The following is a 27,345-nucleotide window of genomic DNA, read 5'->3' on the forward strand; positions in this document are numbered from 1 at the left end:
AATAAATTTACCAACAATAACTATGCACGTATATATTGTCTGACACACACACACACACCACCAAACCTTTCTGAACGTGTTTGAATGTTATACTCATTCTTGTTCCTGTAGCTCTCTAAGGTTTAAATAGTTAATAATTCGGCCCGAGCGATAGCCATGATCACAAGCATATGTTAATTTTTCCACTCATTTTGAAATCTTTCACTTTGCGTAATTACATACAGGTAGCAAGAAAAAAATACTTCATCCTTATGAAAACCTCTAAAATTATCAGTTAAACCGGACATACTTTTTTTTAAAAAAAAAAAAAAAGAAAAGAAAGAAAATCTAGATATTAGCCTATCAAACAAGAAATGGATTGTTACTGGTCCCGATTTCTGACTTCAAGGTCAAATCGAAGGCCAAATATTTAAAATCTCTCAATTCAAATTTCGAGCTTATGCTTCTACTCCCCGCTAAAGCTGCGCTCTTCACGACTTTTTCCCCTCCAAATATCGATTTCGTGATGAGGCTCAGGAAGTCAACACTTACAATTACTTTACTATTAAGTTGCAGATGAGTTGATTCACTATGGACTACTTTATTCAAATAAAGTAAAACATTACATTGAAGTTTTTCAGACAACATTATTAGCGTGGACAGCAAACTGTACAGCGAAAAGTAAAATGGAAAAATGAAGGGTTAACTTTAAAAAACTCGCTCCAATTGAAATGCTTATACAGACACGGAGAACCAGACGTATTATCAAATGTTGAAACAAATCTTCAATTATGCCCTTATTCACCTAGAAATCATTTCCACTAACATGTCTGCTCACTAGGAGCGTATCCCCAGCGTCTACGTTAACATATACTTACGAGAGAATACCTATATCTTAGATTTTGAGTACAGTTTTAAAAGTTCATTTAGGTAAACTGTAAAAGGCAGTGATTACTATGCTAATAATCACAAATTAAACGCAACTTTTGAGTTGCATACACACAAACTACTAGGGCATGAAGACCATCTGCTAACAAAGAGTACATTGGAAAATGAAATAACATGTTATAACAAAAATTAAAATAAGATGATAATCGATACAAATGTAGGGGATGAATATGACATGTCCGAACTTCGCCAAGTATGGTGGAAGAAGCTATTTGTTTACTTCTTCTTGGCCAAGGGTACGAAGGGTAGGGGAAACCGTTGTACCTTGAGCATAGTGTACCTTGGAACACTCGCATGTTTCTGAGCTGCTATACTATCTAGTAGTGATTCAATGAACTATATGATGCTTTGACATTGTCAGACAGTCCCATCGTTGCTTTCATTGCGCTTAGAAGCGTATGTGATCTATGAAAGTGAAAGACTTTTTTTCAGGGATAAAACGAACTATTTAGAAATTGAAATATTGTTTTTTAGTGCCATTACTGTTTGTTGTTTGTATAATCTGTAATAATCTATTGGTTCAGGGGGACTAGGTGAGCATTTTTGTGATTTGGTTTTCTACTCTGAATGTAGCGTTATCATTATTGCGCCATTTTAGTAATTGTCTACAGCCTCTTGTACCATGAAACAGAAACACATCTTGTACCTTGGAACATGTTCCAATGTACATGAACTCATTGTCAAGTGTATTTTTTTGAACATTATTTTACTATCGTTGCAGGAATCGAAATGCCAAGAGGCAAGATAGGAAAGAGAAGGCCTGCCATTAACCCAAATTCAATCAAGAACGCAATTAAAGCAGTCATTTCTGAGCCTGAGAAGCGTATTTCCATTCGTGAAGTTTGCAAAGTTTACCAAGTGTATTTAGCTACTTTATCCCGACATCTGAAATATTTTAGACAGTCAGGGAAAGAAACATTTGAGTATAGTGTGAAATGTGAGGACGGAGGGGAGAGATTAACTACATACATAACAAATCTGGCCAATGACCACGTCGATAATCATGAAACGCACTTATCTGTCGAGGCTGTTGAGATGACAATTTTGTAACTGTTTTAGAGCCTTTATTGTTTGTTTTTTTTTCTTCAGGATTTTAAGAATAGACTAACAAGTAAAATACTGTTATAGTGTTCTTTTCATACTTTAGTTATTGCTAAGTTTACGAATTTTTCAATAAATAAATAAGGTTGACCTTCCGATTAATATTAGGCTCAATATGAAGGTAAAAACCTGATTAGAGTAAGTATTAAAATTTCCATTCTTTTCTTTCACACGCTTTTGTATATCAAAAACAACAAATCTGGATATACAAAATAAATCTTAGAATAATGATTTGTGACTTTATTTTTGTGAATTACCATATTAGAAATATGTTTCAAGGTACATGAGGCTGTGTTCCAAGGTACATGAGTATTTGTACCATGGAACACTTTCTTGGGAATTTTTGAAAGCTTAAAAACATAACGAAGAACGGAAATAAGAACTTAAATACTGACACAATTTCATTCAGAAAACATCCAAGTTTAAATGCACTGCAATAGAATTGCAAAAATAACTGTTGGTAATATTATATCTTGGAAAATGCAAAAAGTGTTCCATGGTACAACAGTTTCCCCTACGTACTGAAGGGTACGAATATACAGTTGCAAGTAACAACCGTAGTCATAATAATATAGTTCAACTAAACAACGTTGAAAATAGAAGTTAATTAGGTGGTAAGTAGAAATGACCAAATCTAAATAGTTTACATCGATCATTCCGAAGAAATTTGGAGTTATGCTGAGCATAGTTTGGGGGGGAAAACGAACATCCCCGGTGGGGATACTTCAGCTGACTTCTTTGGGGGGGAACAAAATGTGATTGAGGGGGAAAATCCCCCTCATCCCCCTCGGTAATTCGCACCCTGATCATGTCCCTTGTTTAAAAACGAATAAAAAATATGCAACGATAGCTCTGGCCCGGTTTTATTTTTAGATACCAGCCTAAAGGTGGTTCTGACCATTAATAAAATACACAGGGATACTGAATGTCACCCAAATTGAATATATCCCAAATTAAGATAGTTTAAACACAAACATCAACGGAAAAGGGGAGAGTAGTAAACAGAAAGAATGATTATGTAAATGAATGTCAAAAATAGAAGTGTATAAATCACGATTGCTCGAAAAGGGGCCCCGATCTACTTCACTGGCCCAGTGGTCCCGGGCCCCAGTTTGCCTTTCGCCGCCACTGGGCCTCCCTATACAAACGAAATGCTCAAAATTTACAAAAATATTTTTTGTTTTCATTTCCTTAATATATACAAATTAAAAAATAAAATGAATATTTATTATTTTTATATTAGATAACAAAAACACTTGTAAAAAAAAGTCTCGTCTGTTATTTTTTACGTAGCAGATCAACGCATTACAGCATAGCGTCTTCTTTGTCCACCTATTGCTGCGACACTAGGTGACATTTCGGTGTGATATGTGGTCGGCTGTGTACAGGATGAATGCCTAAAAGCTAGGCTTCCTGTTGATAAGGGTCAAAAGGTAACGTTTTGTTATTTTTGTTTCGACAATGCGTAAATGGCTGACTACCGGTGAGGGGCTGACTAGTGGCATATTCACCCAATAATACAGCCGGAAATATCAAGATTTGAATGTTCAAAGTCGTGCGGCGCTCAGAAAACTCAAATTAAATATTAATTTTTAAAATAAAACTTCTCTTCAGCAAAAAGCACGTAACATGAGCTACATTTCATATTATTTTACTCTCTTTAAATGTATACTTACCTTGCAAATATTAGTTCTCTTCTTTACTGTCTGAAAACCCAACCTCTTCGTTAACTGTATAATCCTCAGGATCTGTTTGAGGTAGGTTGTCATAGTCTGCGAACTTACAAGCAGGTGTATACTTCATGTTATTAAGCAAACAAGAAGTGCTAGGTAGCGTACAGGAACGAAAACAAGGGCAACTCAAAAGGTTCAAGACAGCTTCTGGAACTGGTAATCGGTCATCCACTGATCAGATACATGTCCACTCTCGTCAATTGTCCAGCCATGGTTTTCAGGCTCGGGAATTTCAGGAAAGTTCTCCAGGCATCGTTTCCGAATTGCAGATGCTGAGAGTATGCTGATAGAAGCAATCTTCGCAGGGTGTAATTTGAACAGAATCGACTACACCTCGTTTACTTCGAAATAGTGTGCCTCATTTACTTGATCAATACGCTTATGTCTCAAATACAGGAAGTAAACAAACTTTTGTAGTTGGCTGAAAAGTTCACTGTTAATCAGTGTTCGAAGTGGAAAAAAAGCAGAGGTGGTATATTTTATTATAATTTTGACTCAACATACCTGTTATTTAAATATTGTCTAGATCACTGAAAAAACAGAGACGGTATGTCCTCGTTACTGAAAAATCCAGAGGCAATATGGCATACCACCGCATACCGTCTCACTTCGACCACTGCTGTTTATATTCCAATCTCTTCCAAAGAAAGAAAATAAATTTATAAATTCATAATCATTTCGCAACAGTTTAATTGCATTTAATTTTACTTGACTACACATAGTCAACTGAATTAAAACCAGTCATTGTGTGAAGGGAAAGTAAAGCAGACAATAAAGGGGATCACAAAATTGAGACAAGTTTCCTCACATCAATAAGTCGAATTAGGTTTTTTGTTGCACGTTTAATGGAAACATCAGTCTTGGGAAGTAACGTAACGGAAGTAATGCGTTACATTTTTCCAAAGTAAGTGTAACAGTAACGCGTTACAAATTTTTAAGTAACGTATCTAATTTGTGTTACTTTTTTCGCGTTACATTTCGGATGAGTAACTACAATATATGTATATACATTTTTTTTCGGAAACAAATGTTTTTTTTTTCCTGTAAGTGAATTTCTCAGAATGGAACAATGGAGCATGAACTATGTATGTCAATGACTGACAGTCACCGACACACAGAGAAACAGATAAGATCATAGTGCCACTTACTATTCTTGGAAGATGTAGACAGCCTCTGGGAAATCACGTGTAGGGGAAAGTGGGGGAATGCCACGCTACGAGGGAATACCACGCACCCTATTTTCTCAGTTGTAATGCTTCGAAACTGATTCAGATTAGTGCTACTATCTAGTTTAGACTATGAAAGACATATTGCATCAGTGAGGCGCCAGTTACTGCTAGGTGTGGTTCATGGCATGGCGAAATGTTGTTTTGCTGTAATTTCTTCTAATTTACTTCGTTCACAGATTTAGAAGTATGTATTGCAATACTTCGTTGATTTTTATATTGTGTATACAGAGTTTTAGCTTTGTGTGTCAGTAGTAAGTTCGTGCTAAATATATTTATATGAAACGACGTGAAACGGCTGAAGGTCCAAATTTTCTTTCTCGGCTTGGAATGGGGGAATTGCACGCATGTCGTCCATTGTGCGTGGTATTGCCCCTTCTCGAAGCAGTTATCAAAAAAGTTTATATTGCGTTTCTTTTCCCTTTTTATGTATATTGCAGATGCCATGATACTAGGCAAACAGAAAAATGCAAATGGACATTGGAACAGCTCCCAAACGCCATAGGAGCAATAAATGACGAAAGTAAAATTAGAAAGGTAGCAAATGTTTTTGGGATACATGAGGCTACATTAAGAACAGAAATGAAAGTTGGGACTGTCTGTTCTAAGAAAATGGGAATAAAAGCTGTATTCAGCTCTACACAAAAAGTGGAACTTGCTGGTCACGCTTTACATTTAGCCAAGTTGTTTTACGGAATGTCTCCAATTGAACTACGCAGAATAGCTTATGAATACGCAGAAGCTAATAATATCAAACACAATTTGAATAAAGAAAGTCGATTTGCTGGGAAAGATTGGTTGGAATTGTTTTTAAAGGACAATTCAACGATAATATTAAAGAAACCTGAAGCAATTAGTATTAACAGGGTCGACGAATTCAATGAAGAAGAGGTGAAAGGGTATTTTAAGAACCTGACAGAAGTTACCGAAAAATATTTTTTTGCAAAGATTCGATCTTTAACATTGACGAAACAGGTATATTCACAGTATAGACAACAGGGCATATTTTGGATCCAAAGGGAGTGAAACAGCTCGGAGCACTAATATCATGGGAAAGGGGTAAAACCGTTACAAAGCTGCCAGGTCTTACATACCCCCTATGTTTATTTACCCAAGAAAACGCATGTCACCTCAGCTACAGAAAGAACAATCCAGTGGATCTATATATTCGTGGGTGGAGCAATGAATCTAGTGGCTGCAACATTTTGCTCTTTTTGCGAAACAGATAACAGGTCATCCAGTCCTACTTATTTTGGACGATCATACGAATCATATTTCATTAGAAATTTACAATTTTTGTAAGGAGAAAAGAATTGTTATGGTTACAATATCACCGTATACTTCACATAAACTTCAACCGCTAGACATCACTTTGTTTTGTTTCCCTTAAAACATATTTTAACCAAGAATGCACACTGTTTGCGAAGCGCTACGTTAATTTCTTCATATGACTTAGCTGAGATCTTCAATAGAGCTTATCTGAAAGCAGCAAATATGAAGAAAGCTGTTAATGGTTTTAAACAAGCAGGTATTTGTCGGACACTTTTAGAAAAGAAGATTTTGAAGCTACTTAGGAACTCCAGGCCGTAGAACTTGAAGATGAAAGAGAGACTTCTGAAGCAGAGGCGTCACTTAGGGGGGGAGGGGGCAGGGAGGGGCATTTGGCCCCCCTGAGTTTGAGATTTATATAGATGTTATCAATAGAGTAGTAGTAAGTCAGTGAAAATCGCGAAATTTTACTTATATCAAGGGATCTTGCCCCCCCCAAGCCAAATCTAAAATGACGCTACTGTTCTGAAGAAGTGAATTCCCAATTGCTTTCCAATGCTCAAACTAATATAGGTCTACGCCAAAATGAAGAACTGTCTTCCACGAAAATAGAGCTAAATCGAGAACATCAACTACCCGGAACATCATCACATCAGTTACCATTGCTTGTCCAACCGTCTTCTTTACAAAATAAGGCTGTGAAAGTCTCACAATTTTTTTCCTATCCCCAGGCCTGCCAAGTCAACTCCTCGAAATAACAAAAAGCGTTCAGAAATCTTAACCTCTACTTCAATCAAACGAATATTGGAAGATGCTGAATTCAGAAAGAGCAGTAAGCGAAGAAAGCAAAGTTGAGAAGAAAACTCGAAAATTCGATGTTGGTGGAAAACATGAAGACAACCTGAGGAAACAAATTAGAAGTAGACCTAAACGCAGTGTTGGGTAAGTTACTTGTAAATATGTAACGCGTTACGAGTTACTTTACTTTCTCTTAAAATGTTGGTAACGCGTTACTTGCCTCAAAAAAGTAACTGTTACTTTACTTAAAAAGTAACGCGTTACTAACTCGTTACTTTTAGGTCCGAAACTTTGAATATGTGAAAAATATCTTATTACTTCAGTCTTTCGTACTACTAATACTACCGCTATTATTATTATTATTATTATTATTATTATTATTATTATTATTATTATAGCAGGTTCTGAATCGATTTATGTAAATGCAAGGACAAATTTTTACTTGACAACTATATGAAAATTTTAATGTAATGTAACATTGACTAAAATGCCATACTGCGTTACTCGTAGGGATGGGCACAAGTGAATTCGAGCATATTTTCTTTGAAACTCGATTCGACTAGAAACAGACATCTTTGAGCTCGATCCGAGAACTCGGTTTGAAACATTTCCTCCAACTCGACTCGAATTCGCGTCGAGTTTCGAGTCGAGTTGAGCCAAATCTGGCGTATAGTTTCGAGTACTCTCTTCAAGTATCTTACATAGACAATATAATTATTATCAATGGTACTACTACTACTACTACAACTTATTATTATTATTATTATTATTATTATTATTATTATTATTATTATTATTATTATTATTATTATTATTATTATTATTATTATTATTATAGCAACACTGTGTATAGACATGAAATATAGGCGGTTTATATAGGAATACTAAAAAAATAGTTGATTTCCAACCTCGGTAGTCGTGAAGTCTAGGAGTCAAGGACATTGTTCACGAGCTTCTAAATTTGGGTTGAGGGTCTAGGTTGAGTATTCGAGCTCGAGCCAAACACTGTTAAATGTTATAGGGCACTGGCCAAATATCTTCAAAACTGCTCGGCCCAGGTTTAGAATTATCAACGATTGGAGCAGATCGGCTTACAGCTCATTCACTATCGACCCAAACCGAGAAGTGAGCTGAGCCAACAGCTCACCCAACCGAGTCGGCTAGAGCCCTTCGCTCAGTTGAGTCGAACCTAGCAGATGACTCATCCCAACCAAGCCAGCTCGAGCCGATGGTTCACCCCAAACGAGCCGGCTCGAGCCATCGGTTCAGTTAAGCCGAGCCGAGCTAAGCTTGTTATAAAAATATCTTGTAGTCTCGCTATCGAGACGAGACGAGATGCGAGCAGTGTCCCCTCTCGTGAGCTACACTAAAAGTATTCCATATTACTGCTTAGCTTACATTTCTCATGACTTTCGCTTTCCAGTCTAATCAGGCCATGATTTCAAAACGAGTTAAAACGAGCGAGCCATTTATCAAACTCGACTCGACTCGAAACTCGACGCCAAAAGCAGTGAATCGGCTCGGAACTTGACTCGAGAATATTACTTTTGACTCGACTCGAAACTCGACTTGGATTCGAGTCGAGTTTTAGCTTGACTCGTGCCCATCCCTATGCGTTAGAAAAAAATGGTTGCTTATTATTATTCTGCTAAACTAATTATATAATAATAACAATGTTGCTATGTAAAATTAAAAATACAGAATATAGAGAAACATTACACTACAACTGACAAAATGAGAACACATGAACTGCGGGTGAATCAAAATTTGCCAGTAACTCTAAAATCGATACATGCTTTTTAAAGCTAGTTGTTCCAAACTCATAATCAACGGGACTTTACAAACTGATCTAAAAGAACTCTAATATTACATACCATCAACATTACAAAATAAAGTAGGCCTGCTCATCAGAACACAGTTTATTCATATTAACCCCTTACTGAATGTCGTTAACCCTTTGGGGATCCTATGGTACAATTTGTACCATACGCATTTTTCATGGTACATTGCGTTATTTCTCTTCTATTTGAGCTTTTTTGTCCGGTTTTTTTTTGTTTCCAAGTCCACAGGCCTTGTAGAAGACAATACGTATGGTTTCAGACCTTCCTGAGTCCAGACATAGGAGGTGATGACGTCATAAATCAAAAATTTATTTTCTCATTTACTAAGCCTATGTTCAATATTTTTTAGTGGGCTTATTTTTCCACGTAGAAGATCGAAAATTTGCACAAACATTCAGTCCACCGAGTAGTATTAACCAAATTTTTTGTTCCGATGTCAGTACTAAAACAGGGGGGTACCAGAGGGGCAAAGGGGTGAAAAAAGGGATATTTTACCCCCAAAATCCCGTTTCTCGTAATTTTCCCGCCTCACATACATGATGGGGACACGTGAGTCATACCATCTGAAAGGCAGTTCTATTCTGAAGAGAATGATGGTCGAATTATTATTCTAGGGTAATTAGGGACGTCTCAGTGATTTTTTTTCAAAATATACTTCTGTATAGGGTAACATGGGGAAATTTCTGATTTTTTTTCTGGCGGGCTTATTTTTGCACCTAGAAGATTGAAATTGTGCAGAAACATTCAGTCCACCGAGTAGAATTTAACAATTTTTTTTTAGATTTCTGCGTTAAAACAGGGGATGGTCCAGAGGGGCTAAAAGTTGAAAAAAGGGAAATTTAGACCAAAAATCCCTTTTTCTGGGATTTCCCGCCTTAGATACATGATGGAGACATGTGAATGGTACCGCCTGAAAGCCAGCTCTATTTTGAAGAGAGTGAGGTATGAACCACGATCCTAGGATAAATGGTGACGATACAGTAGCTGCTTGACTGAAAGTCTAAAAAATAGCCCAAAAAGCCAGGATCCGGGTGGTACCCTAGTTGTCGATTAATATTTCCCGCCGGGGCACCACTTTACTTTTAAATTCTGTTCATCATCATCTTCAGCTTTTAAGAAAAAGTATTCTTTCAAATGTACGAACGATAAAATATTTTCGTTCTCCATCTTTTTAAAAACACCACCAATGAAAGTAAAATAGACTACCAGTACCATTGCACTCGTAGTTCACTCACTGAATATATTGATTTGGAGCTGTCAAAATCTAAGACAAAACTTCCAGGTGCTTGCAATCAGTACACGTGATTTCCCTGAGGCTGTCCTCATCTTCCAGCAAGTGGCACTATATTTGGTTATGTAAATAAACAAATCAAATTGTATCTATGAATGTATTGGCAAGCCTACCAGCATAAATTTCGTAAGGCGAAACGGGAAAAGGCGAACAATGCAGGAATTGTCGGTCACTGACATCGTTCATGCTCCATTGTTCCATTCTGAGAAATTCACTTACAGGAAACAAACATTTGTTTCCGAAAAAAATATACATATATTGTAGTTACTCATCCGAAATGTAACGCGAAAAAAGTAACGCAAACTAGGTACATTACTTAAAAATTTGTAACGCGTTACCGTTACAGTTACTTTGGAAAAATTATAACGCGTTACTAAGAAACGTTACTTATAAGTAACGCGTTACTTGCGTTACGTTACTTCCCAAGATTGCCTAAACGTAAAGTCAACAAAAAACTTAAGTTTTTGGAAAGTGATTCTGATGCTTCACGTTAAGGAATTTGCGCTAGTAATTAATGCGTGTCATTACCCGATAAAATGCGTGTGATTACCCGATGTGGTGGGGAATACCACGCGTTTCTCGTTTTCCACAAAATTTATTTTTACAGAACCTATGAAAATCAAGGAGCACTACCAATGACCGAATATGAAAGTAGAATGATTAAGTTACAACATACATTTTCCTCGTGTTAATTTGTTTGATTTCTAGTGAGATATTGGAAAATGTACCTTAAGTGCGTGGTATTCCCCCACTTTCCCCATCTGATTGCAAGCACCTGAAAGATTTTGACAGCTCCAAATCAATACATTCAGTGAGTGAACTACGAGTGTAATGGTATCGGTAGTCTATTTTACTTTGATTGGTGTTGTTTTTATAAAGATGAAGAACGAAAACATTTTACCGTTCGAACATTTAAAAGAATACTTTTTCTTAAAAGCTGGGGATGATGGTGGACAGAATTTAAAAGTAAAGTTTCTGAAGTGCCCCGACGGGAAATATTTATCAACAACTAGGGTGCCATAATTAACCATATACAGTAAGGGGTTAACATGAATAAGCTGTGTAGAAAATAGTTTGCTGATGGTATGAAATATTGTAATTCTTTCACATCAATTTGCGTATCCTAGTGTCTCGTTGATTATAGAGTTTGGAACAACTAGCTTTAAAAAGCATGTATCGATTTAGTGGCAAGTTTTGATTCACTCCCAGTTCATGTGTCCTCATTTTATTAGATGTAGTGTAATGCTTCTCTATTTTACATTTTACATTTTGCTTCTTTATTTTACATTCTGTATTTTAATTTCACATAACAACATTGTTATTATTATATAATTAGTTTAACAGAATAATAATACACAGCTCTTTTTCTAGCATAGGGGTGGGCACGAATCGAGCTAAAATTCGGTTCGACTAGAATTCAAGCCGACTTTCGACTCGAGTCAAAGGTAATTTTCTCGAGTCGAGTTCCGAGCCGATTCATTGTTTTTGACGTCGATTTCGAGTAAAGTTGAGTGTGATAAATGGCTCGCTCGTTTTAACTCGTTTTGAAATGATAGTCTGATTACATTTGAAACCGAAAGGCATGAGAAATGTAAGCAGTAATATGGAATACTTTTAGTGCTGCTCACGAGAGGGGACACTGCTCACATCTCGTCTCGTTTCGATAACGAGACCACAAGAGATTTTTATAACGAGTTCAGTTTGGCTCGGCTCAACTGAGCTGATGGCTCGAGCCGGCTCGCTTGGGATGAACCATCGGTTCGAGCCGGCTTGGTTGGGATGAGCCATCTGCTCGGTTCGGCTCAACTGAGCCGAGGGCTCTAGCCGGTTCATTTGGCTGAGCTGTTGGCTCTGCTCACTTCTCGGTTCGGCTCGATAGTGAATGAGCTGTGAGTCGAGCTGCTCGAATCGTTGACAATTCTAAACCCGGGCCAAGCAGTTTCGAACATATTTGGCCAGCACTCTATAACTTTTAACAATGTTTAGTTCGAGCCCGAATATTCAAGAGCCTAGACTCTCAACCCAAATTCAGAAGCTCGTGAGCAATGTCCTTGGCTCCTAGACTTCACGACTAACGAAGTTGGCAATCAACTAGTTTTTCCGTATTTAGGTACAAACCGTTTATATTTCATGTCCATACACATGGTTGTTATAAATAATAATAATAATAGTAATAATAATAATAATAATAATAATAATAATAATAATAATAATAATAATAATAATAATAATAATAATAATAATAGTGGTAATAATAATAGTACGGAAAATTGAACTAATAAGATTTTTTTCACATATTCAAAGTTTCGGACCTAAAGTAACGCGTTACTCTCGAAGTAGGGTAACAGTTAGGTTTTGGAGGCAAGTAACGCGTTAGTAACGCTTTACATTTTAAGGGAAAGTAAAGTACGTTGTAACGCGTTACATTTTTACAAGTAACTTACCCAATCCTGGGAAACATTACTTTGATTTTCAATATGCACAGACGCATATGCACACAGAATGAACACATCCGTGTCATTTGATTTACATATGACATTTGAAAACTCTTGTGAGTCATGTTTAATATGTAACATCATTGTCGTATCAGCTTGTTCCTGAGAGAGCTTGTTCTGGCACTTAATTGATATATTTTCCTGTTCTTTTTAAACACTTGTTTCCACACATTACGAACATTTTTTCCTTTCAAATGTTCTTTTTTTCCTTTTGCTGACAACTTTCTGCCAGGATTCTCGTTAGCTTGTTCTTACTGTCATGATTTCTTAAGAGTCGCTTCCAGTTTGGTACTTTATGTGCACTCTTCAAAACATGAAATGGTATCACTTCATCAGCACATCTCAAAGTTCTTTCAGCGGACTTTATTGATTTCTCTTTATAAGTGTCAAAAACTGTCTATTCAGTCACTGACATGACCTACTTTTAAAACTTCTAGCAGTATTAAATCAGATATTTCATCAAAAGTAGGGGAGACCGGGGCACATTTGCCAACTTTTTAATTGCATGTGTGGTATTTTATCTGAAACCTATTTAGAGGTAAACAGGGTATAATTTTCTCCCTTATACCTTTATGAATGAAGTGGAACAGGTATTTTTTCCCAAAATGAATATTGAGTTTCACTACCAATGGTTAAGTGTGATCATGTGACGTTGGAAAATGTGCCCCGTATGCGGGGCAAGTTGGCCAACCTACTAAAACTATACAGGGGCAAGTTTTCCAACTACTTCACATGCTAATAAAACGCAGAATAAATCATTGCATTTACTGAAAATGTACCTTTTGTTTATTGCTTGGACAGTATAGAGAAGTGAGATTATGGTAGGACTAATCAACAAGTTAATAAAAGTCATCATTGTCTGAATCACATAATAATAATACGCGAACACAAAATGAACGCGAACAAAAATACATCTCCCTTTGTACAGTTTTCGTGTGCCCAGTTGTTGCATTTTGTGTACCTGACCCACTTCTCCTTTGCCTGAGAGTTGGAGAAAGGTTCAAAGCTATGAATTGTTGTGTGACTAAATTTATTTGTTCTCGGAAAAGAAAAGAAAAGTAAAGCCTCAGCATAAGTAAGCCTCTGGGATAGGTAACTACCCTAGAAGTTTACGAGCTGGCTACCTTGTCTCATGACTGTTCAGCGGAAGGTGCTGCCCTCTATGAGCTTTCGTGGTTATGCAGCTAACCTCCCCTCTTCAGTTATGAAGATCAGGTAAGCATAGTTAAACCTACTTTTTCGTTTGTAGGCCATTTTCATTATCAAAGTATGTTATTTCTTCGAAATTTGTATTATTTGGTGCTGCATGAGAATTTAAAAGTGAAAAGTGACTTGGATTTGTGAAATGAAAAGTTTAAGAAAGTTGAGTTTTGTTAATATCAAAATTGAAAAGGAAAATTGTTACGTTAACCTGTTTGACCTGCCGATAACCAAATTGAATAGGACGATTAGATGTTAAGACAAGAGGACATTTGGTATGTATTTTTTTATTTCCTATTATTGGCATGCAGACTAAAAAGGAACATTAATTTGGAGTTTACATTATATAATGAGATAACATGCTATCCAGATATTTATTTTATAAATTGTTGTTTAATTGAATTCGCGGATAGTCTATTTTGTTTGATATTTAACCTGAAATTGCTTGAGTTATTAATCTCCTTTTTGAGAAGTTGTTTTCACATTTGTTTTCGATTTTTGAATTCTAATAAAATTTGTTATATTTGTTTAGTTGAAAATCTCATCTTTGCTTCTATCTATAATCTGAGAAAACACCGCAAAACGTACTGTCCGAGCGGTTTAGTATTAATTTACTTAGATACCGCAACAAGACAAAAATTACCTGATCTTCATAATTCCGTGTTTCTCATTAGGTAGGAGCTTTATGCTCAGGAGAAAATTTGTACTTGTTTGGACTGTAAACCAATTAGGAAAGAATTTAACCTACCAAATTCAAACCTGTAAATTAAAGTTTAGAATTGTAATAGAGAAGCACGTTAAATTAGATATAAGTCATTATGAATTTCATGTACGCTGCAGAGGCATATGATAATTATAACCAATTTAATAGGGGGAATTATATTCCTAACCGCTATCAAGGAAATACCCATTTAAATAGCAGTGGTTATAGTGCTAATGTGGGAAGTTTGTGTTCGTCTGGACATGTAGAACTGGGCAGAAGTAGTCAGATGCGACCTGTAGAGGATCTGATTGATTTTGCGGGGGCTACTATCCCTCACGACACCTTAAGTCATACTCCTAATATAGGACAGAATACAGGTATCAGATGTGATTTTAGCAAGTTTAAGAATTTAAGTGCATATAAAGCAGTAGATAGTTTGGTTAATAATATACCCATATTAAATTCCGTAGATGACCACCAGATATGTCATTTCTTAATGCAGGCTAACAGTTTGATAAAACAGAATGTGGCACCTACAGATATAATATTAGTGCTTTTGTTAAATAGAATTGCAGGTCCATTATTTTTAGATTTCCAACAATTTATAAATGAAAACGCTAATTGGGTTATAGTGTGTAATAGAATTGTAGAAAAATATGTAAGCAGTATTATAAAAACAGAAATCATTAGGGAAAAGCTGTTTAGAGTAATACGTCCAGAGGAAACATTTAAGGAATTTATGCTAGAAAAAGAAAATACTTTAGAAATATTTAATATGTATATGGCTGACGTAGAATTTTGTAACATGATAGTAAATCTTATCACACCTGAGATTCGTAATATATTTCTGTTAACTTCAACTCCCAATCAAAAACATGTATTATTGTCCTTTGCTGAAACGTACGATTTTAACCGGAAGTATAACATAGATTATGCAAACGCGACCTTGCGGTCACAAGTACCTAGTGGTTTGAATGTATCGAATGTTAGAATAAATCAGAGTCAAAATAGACAGTTATTCCTGTGGAATGAGAAATCATTTTTGGCGTCAGTGTGGTTTGAGAAAAGAAAAAAGACAAGAAATTTGGTAGAAAATAAAAAATGCTACAATATTTCGAATAAAAGGCAAGATTATATGGTTCAGATTATGGTTTCCGTGTGTCGTATACCTGTGCGTTGTTACATAGATACTGGCAGTAGTACAAACTATATCAGTAGAACATTACTTGAACAGATCAAGTTAAAGTGTACCCCCAAAAGAAAGACAGTTAATCATGTAGTTACTTCCATGAGTCAAGAACCGATTACAATTAAAGAAGCAGTGGAAATTCATTTCTTTATTAACAATAGGCAATTTACAGACTGGTTTCTTGTGATAGACTCTCCCGATATTTCGTTGTTAATTGGAAGACAATTTTTACAAAATCACGATGCATGTATTCAGTATAAAGAACAACGAGTATTTTTGGGTAAGGATGGTATTACTGTGAACTTTAAACTGGAAGAAAACAGTGTTTCAAAAACGGAAAACTACTCATTTTGGAATTCTCGTTCCAGGGTTGCCGACTCAACAGCTATGTCGACAGGCGCACTAGACATTGCTGGAGAGAGGACAAACAACCTTGGACATTTGAATCAACAACCATCTACCAGTCAGGCAAATCATCAGCGTTCACAGCCGAGGAAAGGTGGCATAGGTGAGCGAAAAAAGGAGGCTACCGATTTTTCCCTGCTGCAGGACAGCCCGTGTTCAATCCAGTATACCACACAATTCATGACTATGAGTTGGATGACAACATGAATGAATCCCAAGGTAATAACGATATTCAAACCGACATTTTTGATGAAAGTTTATGTGATTATGTCAGAGATACAAACGAAGTACAGTGATGTTATTTCAGATCAATTAGGTACTATCAAAAATTTTAAATATGAAATTTTGTTAAAAGATGATAAACCTAGCATACAACAGCCTTATGCTTTACCTAAACATAAGATGAAAGAATTGAATAATTACATAGACGAATTAATCAAACAGGGAGTTGTAGAAGAGATTAGGAGTTCACCCTACATATCACCATGCTTTTTAGTTAATAATCGTGACAATAGTAAGAGATTAGTTGTCAACAATTCTTCTATGAATGAAAAGGTAATTATGCAGGCTTTTCCAGCTACTAATTGTGAAAGTATTATAGGAAACATAGGTAAACATAGAATATTTAGTGTCCTCGATGGGAAATCTGCTTTTTATCAGTATTTATTAGATGAAAAATCGAAATTATATACTGCTTTTGCCACACCTAATAGACTTCTAGCTTTTAGAAGGCTTCCTATGGGTCTATGAGTTTCACCTTTTGTACTAGCGAATCTGTTTAATAATATATTTAAAGATCTATTAAGCGACCAGTTAGATATTTTGTGGGACGACTTTATTATACACAGTCCAGATATAGTCACAAAAGAACTTTAGAAAAATTCTTAGAAAGATGTAGAAAATGGGGAATAACTGTTTCTCCAAAGAAAAGTAAACTGTGTAAGAAAAAGGTAAAATTTATGGGTTACGAATTTAGTGATGGTAACATGTGTACAGATGAAAACAAAGTAAGGGTGTTAAGAAATTTACCTGCGCCGAAGAACAGACGTGGTTTACATAAACTTATAGGATTTTTAGGATATTACCTGAGATATTTACCCAATTATTCAGAATTACTTCTACCTTTACATAAGTTAAGATCAGAAAAAACACCATTTATGTGGGGTGAAGCAGAAAATAAGATTTTAGATAAAATTAAAGAAGAAATAGAAAGACATGTAATTTTGAAAGTCCCAGACTTTGATTCACCCTTTGTAATTCATGTAGATGCCAGCACAAAAAATTATAGCAGTATTTTAAGTCAATATGACGAGAGTGGTAACCTTAGACCAGTTTATTTTTATTCATAAGTTGTACCAGAAACAGACTGGAGTAAAAACGTCTTTGAATTGGAATTAAAATCATTAGTCTTAGCTCTTTCAAAATTCGAACCTTATTTACACAGGAAATTCACAATCTTTACTGATTCAAAAGCCTTAAGCTGGATATTGAAAAATCACGGTAGACAGAGGAAATATGGTACTCTTATAGAAAAAATAGGTTGATTTCAGTTTGATATAGTATATTTAAAAGGTTCCCATAACAGCCAAGCTGATTTTATCAGTAGATTATACGATACAAACTATTTTCATTCTCCATCCTCTGAAATAGAACAAATTTCAGAATATAAAGGAATAACAGTAACTCTTTCATTTATTAATTTTTGGAAGCTTCCTTCTTTAAACATTTCTTTACAGGAATTACAGCGCCAAGATCCTGAATTGAAAGGCATAATTTCACAAATAGAGGAAGGTAAAACAGTACCAAATTATTTAATCAGAGATAGTGTATTATTAAAAGAGACTAAATGTAAAATTAATAAAGGTTACAGAGCAGTCGTTCCGAAAAATATGATCAATACTATTTTGCAATACCATCATGATTTTCTAGGATCAGGATCTCATCAAGGAATAAAAGGAACAATAGGACGAATTGCAGGAAAATGTACATGGACAGGAATGTTTAAAGATATTAGAGATTACGTGCAGAGCTGTAAAATTTGCCAAGAAAACAAACCGAAAAATACGAAAATGGTAGGAACGTATTACTCAAAAACTGTTACTATACCTAACCATACCTTTTACATAGATGTACAAGGCCCACTTCCTAGCAATTCTGGTTTTAAGTATATTCTAATACTTACAGATAGTGCAAGTAGATATTCATTTTTAGAACCTTTACGTCAGTTAAATTCCAGAGTAATAATAAGTAAGTTAGATAAAATCTTGTGTCATTATGGGTGGATAAATAACTTAGTATAAGACAGAGCTTCATATTTTGTAAGCGATGCCTTTGAGACGTACTTATTTAGCCAAGGTATAAAACATATTACCACTAGTCGTTATAATCCTTCACCAAATTTAGTGGAAAAAGTTAATGCTATAGTCAAACAAATTTTACGTTGTTACGTAAATAATAATCAAAGTATTTGATCAAAACTTTTAGACAAAATTCAATTCACTTTAAATTCTAGTATTATTAGCGAACTTGGAGTTTCTCCAGCAGAGGTTTATTTTGGTTGAAAACTTTTTAGTCCATTAGATTGCAAATGGTCTTTAATTGTAAATCTTTTTGAAAAAGGTAAAAACAAAGAACAAATGTTAGAAATAATATCAGATAACATCAGTAAGTCATGGAAAAGGAAAGAACAAAGGAAAGAACATAAGAGAAAGAGAATCCCTGCTGAGTTTACTGTAGGACAAAAGGTACTTATAAAGAACATAAGAAAAGCATCGTTGTTAAAGAAATACAATCCCAAGCTCGATAAAATCTATAAAGGCCCATATGAAATCCTGGACTTACCAACATAGAACACCGTTTGGGCTAGGTTAGTAGAAAATCCAGATGTAAAGGTAAAAAGACATGTTAATTTCCTTAAGAAATATTATGAAAGAAGAAACTCTGTAAATGCCGATGCAGCAACAGCAGCTAACAATGTAACAGTTACTTAAGTTTATTATAGAATTGTTGTAAATATTGTAAATGTGAAAAAAAAGCATGCCATGTTTAAAAATATTTCTAGGTATAAACATCAGATATACATCTTCATAGATTTAAGGAAATGTTTATGAGAGAAAGATACTGTTTTGTGTTTATTATTTCACAGCTTTTGAAACCTGGGGTGTCGCCAAACACACATGAGAGACTCTTTCGACCCAGATTTAGGAGGTCGTGGTACCACCTTCTAAATGTTATCATCTAGATTTTTTGGATGGAGGACTTTCTTCAAACGAACATCCTTGTATTTCTACGTAAAAAGGGCCCTTGGAATACACAGTTGGAACTGTCCAAGAATCTGAACTTAGTGATGATGAAGATCTAGTGGATGTGATTGGTGAACATATAATTTTTTTCAGTGAAGTGTTCAGGAATAGTTTGTGCGCAACCCGAGATATTTGTTGTGTGACTAAATTTATTTGTTCTCGGAAAAGAAAAGAAAAGTAAAGCCTCAGCATAAGTAAGCCTCTGGGATAGGTAACTATCCTAGAAGTTTACGAGCTGGCTACCTTGACTCATGACTGTTCAGTGGAAGGTGCTGCCCTCTACGAGCTTTCGTGGTTATGCAGCTAACCTCCCCTCTTCAGTTATGAAGATCAGGTAAGCATAGTTAAACCTACTTTTTCGTTTGTAGGCCATTTTCATTACCAAAGCATGTTATTTCTTCGAAATTTGTATTATTTGGTGCTGCATGAGAATTTAAAAGTGAAAAGTGATTTGGATTTGTGAAATGAAAAGTTTAAGAAAGTTGAGTTTTGTTAATATCAAAATTGAAAAGGAAAATTGTTACGTTAACCTGTTTGACCTGCCGATAACCAAATTGAATAGGACGATTAGATGTTAAGACAAGAGGACATTTGGTATGTATTTTTTTATTTCCTATTATTGGCATGCAGACTAAAAAGGAACATTAATTTGGAGTTTACATTATATAATGAGATAACATGCTATCCAGATATTTATTTTATAAATTGTTGTTTAATTGAATTCGCGGATAGTCTATTTTGTTTGATATTTAACCTGAAATTGCTTGAGTTATTAATCTCCTTTTTGAGAAGTTGTTTTCACATTTGTTTTCGATTTTTGAATTCTAATAAAATTTGTTATATTTGTTTAGTTGAAAATCTCATCTTTGCTTCTATCTATAATCTGAGAAAACACCGCAAAACGTACTGTCCGAGCGGTTTAGTATTAATTTACTTAGATACCGCAACAGAATGCATAAACAATCTTCATCATCTTCATCACTCGAATTAAAGTTGTTTACACAATAGACTATATAGTCAATGGCAAGCACGTATTCCGTATTGTGTTTTGGGGGAGGGATAGGGCCATGTCGCTTCGATATTTCGAGGGGATTGTTCGGACGTCATTTTTGCGAAAAAATGTCAGCATAGAATAACATTAGCTTTTTCACGTTCCCCTTGGCTGCGTGCCTGGTCACGGGCTACGTTCTGCCAACGTCCTCATATTTCTGGTAACTGAAACCATTTCATATTTCACTCACACAACTAAATTGTTTACTAAATTTGATTTGAAGTACGAATTTCTATCCTTTATTATTCATTATACGAATCACAATTAATGAAGTACTACTAATGCAGAAATTTTGCATATGTGGGAAGTTTGTTTGATAATGCTCTTTTCAAAGCCACGTGGTTAATTAAAATATACTAAATTTGCTTAATCGAAACTACTCTAATAAATATTAAAACCAGATTCACATAGCACACGAAAAATAAGCAGTCAATACTTTATATGCGTTATTTTTTGAACAAAAATTGTACACGTCTTGGCTGTTTTCCAAAGGCATCCCACACAACAGATATAAATTCTGTTTTGTTCTTTTGTACAATTTCTCGATGGAGACTCATCATGCATAATCCTGTTAATCGTTCTGTAGATTTGGTCGTTTTTAACCAGGTTTTAACACGCCTTAATATACTAAAACTTCTTTCAACGGTACAGGTTGTAACAGGAAGTGTAATAGAAATTTGAATTGCCTCTTTTATTGCTGGGTAAAATACAGATTAGTCCATCAAGTTGAAAAGAGTGAGTTTTTCTAAATTGGCAGTATCCAGATTTCTGTCTCCACAAATCAAACCAGCATTCTGTCTGAAAAATGAAATTTTATATCTTCTACGTTCGGCTTACTTCTTCCATCTTCTTCAAGAACTGAGACTTAGAAAGATTTCTCATCTCGGATGGATGTAAGGCAAACAGCTAGAAATCTGGACTATTATCCTCAGAAAATCTGTTATTTAGTGACTGTAAAAGAGAATCGATTTATGGAACAAAAATTCCTCTGCGATATTCTTCTGTGCATGTAGAAGGGGGATTAGCACGATGAACTTGTCGAGACGAAGTTCTTGGAACTGTTAAGTGAATATCAAGTTTTTTCGCTACACTATTGCACTTTTTGAAAATCGCTTGAAAAGTTTCTTCTGCGTTTACTCCGTGATTTCTAAATATACCAATCAACTCATTGATATGAGACTTTGCTGCCATTAAGTTCAATCGGATTCCTTGTAAAATTTGCGCCACTGACTCAAGATAGGAAGAATAATTACTGATAATTACCAAAGAAACTATGAAACTACCTGTAGGTCCTGTACAGAAAAGGATATAAGCATTGCTTCTTGTATGTGAAACAGGATAATTTATACATAAGTCTTCTAATGCACGCATTATTTGAACGAAGTGTTCAGAAAATATTCTTATGCTATTGTATTTAGAAGTCCATCTAGTATCTGAAAGTAGTTGGATACTAGGAATAAGTTTCCTTCTCAATGGGCTTCCCCGAAAGAAAGTAATGATTTTTTTAACAGTATCGACGGTGTTGCGTATGTCGAAAACGGAACACAATTTGTTAACAACGAGATTTAGCTTATGTGAAGCGCAGTGGTTAAAAATGCTTTTGGACATTTTTTTCCTAATAATACTTTGTACTCCATTACTACACCCTGCCATGGTAGAACAGCCATCAAAGCCTTGTCCAACAAGTTCACATTCAGATAAACCGTCTCCTCTAAAACCTTTAGAATTGTCTTAGCAATGCGTTCGGCATTGAACTCATCTAATGGAATGAATCCGATGAAGTCTTCGCGTACCTTATTTTTACTGAGGTCATAAAATCGAATTCCTATCGATAATTGTTCTATACTCGCAATATCGGCCGTCTCGTCTGCCAGCACGCTGTAGTACTTGGAAGACATAATCTTAGGTTTTATATAATTTCGGAATACCGGCAATTGATATAAGCTCATTCTGAATACGTACTGACACATACTTGACGTTTTCAGCGGCAGTCTCAAAGTGCTGTTTTAGTAAACCATCGCCAGAATCCACCCTAAATTGGAGAAGATCATAGAAATTACAGGAATTGAAATCCTTCCCTCTCAAAGATAAGTCATGTGTTGCGCAAAATACAATTGATTCAATAATAGATGATAACTTTCTCCTGTTCTCCTCAGCCTGTTTCTCAGCGTCTTCGTTTACTTTCTGTTCAACAGGTAAAGGTTTGTTAGTCATAACGTTTGAAAAAGCTTGAACACGTTCTGTGGATGAGATGGGCCATTCAGATTTTTCGTGTGAACGAGCACAGGCAAAAAAAGTCATTGTACTTTTGGAATGGAGTTACATTAAAAGACTCCTGAAATCCCCTTTTTATAGGTGGCCGAAATAAAACACAATGCCTACATAGTCCTCCCTGTAGCTTTCTAGAGTATGAAAGCCAAGGAAACTGACTAAATAATTTGTTTAGAAAAGGACGCTTTCCATTCACAGCATCTTGTGTATACGTTTGGCTAGGCTGCAATGGAGGTACTAAGAGATCATACCTGCAGTGTCCGACAAACATGCCTGAAAATTTAAATCAACATAATTCCCAATATCTTTGAGATCATAGCTGATCACGTCATTTAAAACACTTTTTACTTTAAAAAAATAAAATAAAATAAAATAATTTAAAATGATGATGATGCTGATATTGTGTTTTGTATGATGTTCCCTTTCCTTGAGACTTCAGGATATGCTGAATCCATCACTGACTAGTGACACCGAACCTACTGGGCCCGTATGGGCTCGTCATCAACAGTCACTGATATACTCACCAAACCAATCATCTACGGAAAATAGAACTCAAATCTTGCCCGAAAATGTAAAGATTGCAAAGTCTCTTCCATCTCAACTCACAGTCCGGTATCCAGGCCTGCAGTTCATTATCCACATCCCATCCGGAAATAGGTTGTGAACCACGACCACAGACACAGGACATCGACCTACGAGTGGAGCTGGCAATGAGCACAATGAAGATCTTAATGTTGTCTGTAAAAGCCCTATCTAAATAAAAAAAATCTTACAAATCCCAAAACAGAATTTTGTCGAGCAACTTTAAAAAAATCCAAACTGAGATTTTGATTTAAAACCGATAAAATAAAGAAAATTTCTACAGATTCGGTTGTTTCCAACCCCGGTCACACTAAGGAAAAGTCTCTTCCCTTGATTCACAGCTATTTCATTTCCCCAGTAAAATTATTCTGTACGTACTGCTCTTTGCTTTGATCATGCTTCACATACATACCAAAACATAACTGTAACTCAAGATTTCTATTACTTAAAACTACAAGATAATTATATTCTGTTCTTGAAAAGAAAGATGTTTTCCACGGCTAGTAAATTTTATTTGACAATATTCATGAAAAGAGGATTGGACAAAAAAATTGATAAAAAGAAAACTTTACACTTGCTCATACTGACATACCCATCTGAGAAACTAACATTATCGATTTTCCAACTTTCAGAGCCTAAACATTATTTAATTTTCCACAGATATTCCTGAAATATTCATATTCATTAATATTCTCGACTTTTCAAACATTCACATGAGATCGACACAAACAAATGAAAATAACACAATATAAATACACTACACTATTAAAAAAATATTTCACTACATATGGTTGTGGTTAGCTACATTTTACTTTCTTTCTCTATTCTTTTGGTGCTCAAAATCCTCTGCGCATTGAGATTGTGGCCGGCATAGAGGATTTACGCTTTTCGCTACCTCTCTTAAAGCTCGGACCCACTGGACAACCTAGCACAGGTAGACACTCATATAACATATTGGCACAACTTAAACCTAAAATCTCTATCCTAACCTAGCTACACTATACTAACTTAACCTAAGCAAGAAAAAAAGTCATACACATATTTATTAAGCACCATTCTCATTTATGCATTTATGTATTATTGTTTCTTTTGCTACCACATTGTAACCAAAGACGTAGTGGCTATTTACTTTAGTGTCGCTCTGAAATTCTCAGTTTTCTTTAAGAAAAAAAAATAAAATATTTCTACTAGTAATCATTAAAACTGTAATTTTTAAAACTCGATGGGTATCAGAATAAAATCACTGAGATTTAACCTATTTACGATAGTTTCCTGTTACCGGTACGCAACATTCATGTACCCTTGCACTTGACTTCAGCCGTGATTTCTGACACTTACTTCCAAAATTATTATAACGTTTAGAATTATTTTAAAAAACCAAAGAAAACATGCCAAATTATACAAATTAATTTCGAGCAGTACTACCGAAAAATGAATAATTTCGAGGTTTCAGGGAATCTAAACATCTCTTTCACTGAGGGAAAATGAGTGTGGTACACACATTTTCTTGTTGTTATGACAATCGCTCTGCGTTGAGATAATTCTAGCTTTCTTCCCCCCCATTGAATGAATTCACGATGGCACATTGTCTAGACCCGTATGTGAGAGGCGTTGGGGAAAACTTAATGCATTTAGCACATCATGTTAATATTTTACACAAGCACAAGAAACCACACTACTAATGTTATGCCACAAAACATTGATTTCGAGGTTGGAGTTTCTAAACGATTTCCTTTTGACTTTCCTAGTTACACTTACTTGATGTAACTTATCCAACGATGAGCCGAAACCTATTAACCAGAGTATTTTACCATAATATCTTTCCACCTGATTCTAGAAAGAATCATTTACGGTGGTTTCAAAAATTGACATAGCTGCGAGATATCCAAACGAATTCTCCTTCTGCAGATCTGGCTTACTAAACTCACCTCTTCTTCTCGTCACTACTCACCAAAATCAAGACAAGAGTCTTTGCCACCGTCTTTACTGCAATTCCTCGCTGTTGAAGAACGTAAAACTTACTGGAAGCACCATTCCATACAAGTACTAACTGATACCAAACGAAGAACAATTCACAGTTTTAGAAATATTAGTTAATTTCACAATTTTGTTATAGACGACGATCACTGCACGCCTGTCTCCTGTAATGGCTGAAGATGTAAGACAAAGAACAATGAGAAGATGATCCCTAATTTGAAGATAATTGTGACGTAACTATCGGATGATAGGCTTTGGTGCTGAGATCAAAGAAAGCCGAAAATCTCTGCCACAGCTGTGATTGCGGATTATCCAATCAAATAATTTACTCCGAAAACAAAGAGATGCACCAAGAAGAAATTATGGCTGACTTTCTTAATTTGGAATTTTGAAGAAAATTTACGAAATTAAAATTTTAGTTTTCTTGTGAAGATTCCCTATGCCGAAATATCTATATAAAATAAACTGAAAACCATTGGAAAAGCTAAAATATACACTTATTTTCTAAGATAATGTTATATTTTTGGCTAAATACGTAAAAATATACAAAATATAATTACTAATCATATATTCTTCATTTAATACTCGTTGAAACGATTTACTTAAATGAAATTACGCAAAATTTGCGACCTACAGTTTCCTACTACAAAATAAAACATGTCTTCCTAACATTCTAAAAAAAATTAAAATTCCCTTTCAATATACAAGGTGCCCAAAAGCACCGGGCCATGTTACGTTATGCCGAGCATAAGGTAACATCCTCCGGGAGCTTCGGAGAAAAAAAATCTGAACTTATGAGTTTTTCTTAAGTTTATTTTTTACTACAAAAATACTGAAGATTATACAAGACAAAACAAAATTTTTAATTTGAATAAATTCTCGATCCTAATCACAACTATACATACTCCCTATATAATATAATATCCTAACCTAACCTTAACCTATAAACTAAGGTTTTTTTCATCCTTCTAATAATTCTTTTCTTTTCTCTTCAGAACAGCGGAACAGTTTCAGATTGTCAAAACTCTGTACTTCTATGTTTTCTCCCTTCAGAGTTTGCAATCTCGCTGAATTTCGAGTTAAGGATACAACTTTATACGGTCCAACATAGGTATTCATAAATTTGGCGAATACCTTCTTCGGTATTGACGACACATGGTGAGTTTTCACCATCACCAAAGACCCTTCTGTGATGGTACCTTGTTGTTTCCGCAGCTTTCTTTCCTTCTTCGGTACTGCTGCCGGAAAAGAGACTACAAATTTCTTGTCTTCTTTTACTTGCACAGTCTCTTTGGGCCAAATGAAGTTTTCTTTGAAGCTCTTGGATGCTGAATACGACAAGAAACGCTCTGCTGGAGTACATCCGAGAGCATCACACCAAGAGTGATTGCACAAATCTTGGGCGGCTTTTAGAAAATTACTCCATTTGGACTGGTTGTCACTGCAATATAGGCGGAGAATGCGATGAAGGTCACGATGTCTGCGTTCGATAATGCCATGAGAGGCCGGATGGTATGGCGTGGTAAGTATATGTTTTATCCGGTGTTTTTGATAAAACTCTTTCCAGACGCCCGACAAGAACTGCGGACCTTGGTCACTCACCAAATACTTCGGGTATGGTAGCTGATAATAATATCTCTTCTCAAGGACCGCCACAATCTCTCTTGTGTGTGCCGTCCGAAGAGGGAAGAAACACACAAAACGACTGTAGACGTCCAGGATGGACAAGATATATTTATATCCCTGGCTCTTAGGAAGAGGCCCGACCAGATCGAGGCATTGCTTTTCAAAGGAAGAAGACGCCTCAACATGACAGGGCTCCTTTCTAATCACCCTGTAGGAGTACTTGGTTCGTGCACAAAGAAGGCACTCTTGAATATACTTTGTAAAAGTCTCACGCATACCTCTCGAATGGAACATGGCCTTAGCAAACGACAAACATCGCTTCACTCCGAAATGGCCTTTGTTGTGGATTGCCGAAACA

General features: G+C 35.5%; 1 long non-coding RNA gene across 3 annotated transcripts in view; it reads left to right on the forward strand.

The window, feature by feature from the left end:
• The window catches only part of LOC145666555 (uncharacterized), a 30,457-nt gene extending 10,127 nt beyond the window's left edge, over window positions 1-20,330 (forward strand). Inside the window, exons 2-3 of one of the 3 annotated variants that reach the window (XR_014127781.1) lie at window positions 16,142-16,397; window positions 19,324-20,330. This is a non-coding gene — a long non-coding RNA (uncharacterized LOC145666555). Of the gene's footprint in view, window positions 1-1,648; window positions 2,260-16,141 lie in introns of those variants that run through there. The other 2 variants (XR_014127782.1, XR_014127780.1) reach the window with 2 other exon arrangements.
• The last annotated feature ends 7,015 nt before the right edge of the window (window positions 20,331-27,345 follow it).

This window comes from Thermobia domestica, chromosome 12 (genome assembly GCF_964235325.1).
Source record: "Thermobia domestica chromosome 12, izTheDome1.hap1.1, whole genome shotgun sequence".
NCBI lineage: Eukaryota > Metazoa > Arthropoda > Insecta > Zygentoma > Lepismatidae > Thermobia > Thermobia domestica.